The 5,300-nt window shown below is 44.2% G+C and overlaps 1 long non-coding RNA gene across 1 annotated transcript; it reads right to left on the reverse strand.

Moving 5' to 3' along the window:
- Positions 1–258: 258 nt before the first annotated feature.
- Positions 259–1,906, reverse strand: LOC135372379 (uncharacterized). The gene is made up of 3 exons (XR_010415975.1): positions 1,676–1,906; positions 1,164–1,246; positions 259–475 (listed from the first exon to the last, which is right to left on the reverse strand). It is a non-coding gene; the product is annotated as an uncharacterized LOC135372379 (long non-coding RNA).
- Between the last annotated feature and the right edge of the window lie 3,394 nt (positions 1,907–5,300).

Here is a 5,300-nt window from a genome sequence, read left to right on the forward strand (position 1 = left end):
ATTATATTATTACTATTACGACTATTATATTACAAAGGTAAAAAAATCATACATTCTGTTCATTTCGCTTCTGCAGTCTGCGAATATCCGAAATTTTCTGGGACACATAATGACGCACTTTTTTTTCACGAGCCTTTCGATCTGTGTTGCTTGCCTCCAGTTCTGTGACGCCCAGTCTGTGGTCGTAGAGAGCTGCAATATTTTATATATATTGTAAACTTGGGCGAGGTTAAAGGAGGTTAACATACTCACCATACAGGGCGTTCATCTTTCTTGGTGTCAGGGCTTGCTTAATTTGGGTGTGGCCTTCAGAAATCACCCGGTTTGAGAGGGTGCCCGTGACCGTCTTCCCCTGAAGCACTGATGCTGGCCAGATGGCCAAGGCAGCCTGTTTTATAAACATTGAGTCTTCCTTGTACTGGAAGACTTTGTCCCAGACTGCCTTGGCCAACCAAACATCGTGTCCTGCATGGCACTGCAAAGGAATTACAGTAAATACCAATAGAGCTAGCTACACCATATTTTTGGCAAACATGTTGTTATGATTACATATACATATTTTGCTGTGGGAAACACGAGAGAAACGAGCGGTGGGCAGGTCGGCACCAGAGATGGGCAATTAGATGGAGTGTTGGGTTACAGGTCCACTGCCGCGCACCGTTGGGAGAACCCTGACCATTGCATGTCAGTAGAACTGCCGCTTCAGTAATCAATGGTCATAGTAACAATGGTAAAGTACACGTATTTGTTTCTAGTTGTGTGGAAAATGCTGGCGATTGTCGTATCCACGAAATGTGTTACTAACGAACAAGTGTTACACGCAGAGGGAGGGTACAATGAACTGTGGGTGATAGCAACAAAGAACACAGCGGCGAAGAAAGTGGTGATGAATAAATCGTATTCTGCATAGATTCCAACTGCCTCCCAATCCCACTTTATATTTTTTTCCAAATTCGTGTATCTTGAACTTGGGGTCATCTTAGATTCGAGAAAATTCGACAGCTGTCTTTGTGACAGGCGGATGTCAGAACGTGCACACATTGTCGTTTGTATTCTCTGAGTTTCCTGTGTCTCCACTCATAAGCATTGGATTGCAGTACTTGTGCTCGAACCATTAAGTAAAGGTGTTGTGTCATGTAAGGAAACAGGGCTGCATGTCTTACCATAGAATCTTGTTCGTGTCCCACACATGAGAGATCTTCTATACAGGGTGGATGGGCTGGATGGTCTTCAGCAGAAAGATTACCTAATGAGAAAGGTGATACAATATCAATGTAACAAAAGGGCTGGCTATAAAAAGGAATGAAATGTAGACAAGGTTATGACCACAAGTTAAGTTAAATTTTGCGATAAAATAGATTGAACGACATGGGAGACAATAATAAGCCCAGAAGACTGGTTCAAACCTCAGGAACACATGCATGGCAAGATATCCATTGCGACACAGTTGTTTGTAATGTTCAGCCTATGGCGGAGGTGCCTCTCTAAGCGGTCTCTCACACAAATACAATCCCTTTGGGGAATCCACGTTCTCCCCCCTCTTGCTATCAGACAATGCCCGGGTATCCTATGGTTATCTTCTTCGAGAGTTGGCAAGAAAGTGCTATGCTTTGCCTTCACTCAGGGTCACACTGTATGAGCTCACATTCAATATGAGCCACGAAGGATGCCTTACCAACATCATTATGGCGCAGTGGTAACGGTGGTATCTCAGCACCGGATGACTGTGAAAGAGGCGCCAGAGAGGTAGCTTGGGGTGGGCCAGATGCGAAGGAACTGTTGCCGCAGGGGTAGCTGGATGGAGGTGTGCATTGTTCGGGAGGCCGTGTCTCTATGATATCTGATGCATAATCAGCGACAGCAGTCCAGGTTGTTAGGCGTGGTTGCAGAGGCTCTGTGCCTGTTCTTGATTCTGTTTAAGAAAGACACAGTGGTAGTGAGGACAACACATGCTATAAGAAACAGTGTGCAGTGGAGCAAACATGGCAAGCTAGGCTAGTTGAGGGGTAACTTGATATAACATTGCAAATAACTTGAAAGTACGATGAAGTCCCGCAAAATTGGCTCAAGTCCCTGCATCGTCAGGAGCATGAGGTACAGAAACAGTGTGTCACGAAAACAGATTCACAGCTTTTATAACAAATGCGATTACGTGACCACTGCATGGAAGGGTCCGCCTGTGCCTACGCGTGCACATCTAAAACACTGGAGTTGTGAGCTTCACTTACAATACGCACATACAGAAGCAATGCATCCGCAAAGAAGGTGCCAGATATTGTTAAGGCACTCATTGGCAGAGAAAAAATTGGAATCTGCATCAGTGAGCCATTACTGTCATTTCAACTAGATAAGCAAGGGCACGCTAACATGAAAGAAAAGACGAACGAAGTTGGTACATAAGTATCCTGTTAAATATTCAATAAAGCTCAGATGACAGAATGTGTTGTTTGTTCCCTGCCGTCACTCCCACTCTGAGCGATGTCTCTAGATTTGCTACTTACGCTAATGCAGCTGCAATAGATAATTATAGATGATGATGAAACAGGAATGCTATTCAAGAACACTAGGCACATATGCACGGACACAAGTGGAACGTGTGTAGAGTACTGGTACAGAACGAAGTAAAGCAACTTGCCTTTTTCGAATATTTTTGAACACAAAGCTGACTGCAGCTCCAAGTTCAGCTTCCGCAATTGGTTATTTTCTTTTTTAAGCTTATCATACTCCCGTTGTAGCTCCTTCATTTCTTTTTTAGTATCAATTCATGGTCATCTGATCCACTCATGGTCTGTAGCAGACGGTTCTCGTGAGAGTCCAAAACCAGCCTTCGCCTTTTCTTTTCGGCAACACCTGTCTCGACACGTTCCTGAGTGATAAAGAGGTTAATGTTATCAGCACAACACTAAATAATGGGCACTACAAAAACATTCTTATAAGTAGAGTACAATCAGATCCGGTACAATCCCTACAGTTTCGCAACCTTAACAAGCTCTTGATCTCCCATATTTGCTACTAACGCAAGCCTTGTGGTAACTAAGAATGAAATCCAGAGGGTTAAGCTTACAAAGTTCAAGGACTAAGACTGCAGCCTTATCCATGGGATACATATTCTGAGACGGAGACGCATCAAACGTAGGACACTTCCATTACCTTCCTCTTTTTTGAAGGCTTTTTCCGCTGCACACCTTTGCTGTGGCGTTTTTCCAGGTGTTTGTCCATATCTTCCTTTGTCTCTACAAAGCAATAATTTTGTGCATAAAAGGGCTGCTGTATGCCAGCAAAGGGGTATTGATATCACACATTTAAGGACACACATCCCAAAAGGTCAAAGTCTGAAATCTGCACAGTCTAATGGTGGCACGGTCTACAACGAGCAATGTCACACGTAAATCCTGGTACCATCACCCGATACCATGATACGGATTACTTCGCACCTGCTATAAGCCCACAGACCCTGTTTTTAATTGAACCTCTGTATGCAATAACGAGATAAGTCAAGTTATCCCCTATTTACTGTTTTTGCCGCAATGAAATCTACACACAAGTATGTACCTGTCAAAGAAAATTTGGGACCGTATCGCAATTTACTGGCCAGCACCAGTTGGGTAAGAAACGGGAAATTCATATGTGTCAATTGGACGAACAATCATATCGGGCCCCTTCTCTCGGTTTGGAATTTTATGACTTATCTCCTTATTGCATACAGAGGTTCGATTATTGCCGAATTTCGCTTTGCCTTGCTTCGTACGTCCACCCTGCTAAGCCCATTTTAGCGAGGGTTGCATCATTCGCTAAAATGTGTGTTTCATTTGCGAAAACAACTTTGATGAACATCATAAACAATCGAAGGTGGCACGCAGCTCACTGATATCCGAATCTGAAACACGGTCCTTCTCAGACCGCATATATATTACTTCGATTTTGACATGTTGGCGTCGGTATGAAGCAGGGAAACTTCGGGCATTCTTACCGGTCATGTGCAGTATCTTGGCATTTCAATAATCTCCAGTGGTTCTCGAGTCTTCAGCCCAATATACAGAGTAGGCTTCACTTTCGTCGTAGTCTTGAACGTCTTCAGGGTGGAAGTCTTTGACGTAGTTGGACGTTGTAAGTAACCGCTCCTTGTCAATTTCAAATTCGACGTACACGAAGAACATTTCCAGAAAAGATTGAAACACCAACACACCAATGTGGAGATACCAAACGTATCGGGAATCGCGTTTTACGGCTCAACAAACAAGCATAAAACGTGCACCAAACGCGGATGATGTAGGGATGATGATGATGATGGTGATCTGTACTCTGCTAAATTTGACATTTAAATAGCGTAACTAATAAACAATTTTGTACTGATACTCTAAACATTGAATTGCAAAGACAGTTTCTCAATTAATAGGATTTTTAAAACGTTCTTAAACATAACCACGTAACCGAGGAGAAGGCAGTACAGAAGGTAAAATGGTGTGAGCGTAGGCGCGAAGCAGTGTTCGGCGATACCCCTTTCTTTGTGTTTGACTGTTTGTCCCACAGACGGGTGCGACGTTTAGTGTAAATGTCAATGAATCCGCCGTCGGCGAAGAAGGCTCGGGGTCCATACCGGGTATGGATGGAGCCGAACACAGAAAAGAATGTTGTTCCAAGACAGATGTTGCACAACGACAAAATGCGGTCCGCAAAGGTTAGTCTGTGTGTTTATTGTTTCTCATGAGTGTTAGGGCTGTATATGATGCCCGAAGCACATATTATGCATAACAATAAAGTGCAAGCCTTATTTAATGCTTTCGCTTGTTATAAAAGGGATGCCTCCGATTTCAGGTTTCCCAAACAGGATGGACAGACGCTGTTGCTGCCAGTACGAGTGCATGTGGCGGCAATGACTATTGTAGAGGAAGAAGACGTCCTGCGGCACAGAGGCGCGAGACTTGACTGCGGTTCCTTCTTCTACGTTCGGCCTTTGACCAGTAAAGACGTTCTCTCCCCCTTACTGGCTCGTCCCTTCACTATCATGAGGATGATCGGGGACACGAGCTAGCCACGTCATATGAGGACGCCGAGGAAGAGTGGGATAGGACGTCTGACGAATGCTTTGAGTGCAGTAGTGAAGGAGCAGACGAACCTAGTTTCTCTAGTGATGATGACGTTTCTCAAGAGTCAGAAGTTGGAAGTGATGACGACTTTGGGGAATTCTTAAGTGGTTGCGGAGCTGGCACACTACCGCATCAGAGCACAACAATACAGCAGGCTGTTCTCTTGGTCCTTATGTATATAGTTACAGCAGGTCTCTCCTGGTCACAGGTAGA

This window comes from Ornithodoros turicata, chromosome 1 (assembly GCF_037126465.1).
Source record: "Ornithodoros turicata isolate Travis chromosome 1, ASM3712646v1, whole genome shotgun sequence".
Lineage (NCBI taxonomy): Eukaryota > Metazoa > Arthropoda > Arachnida > Ixodida > Argasidae > Ornithodoros > Ornithodoros turicata.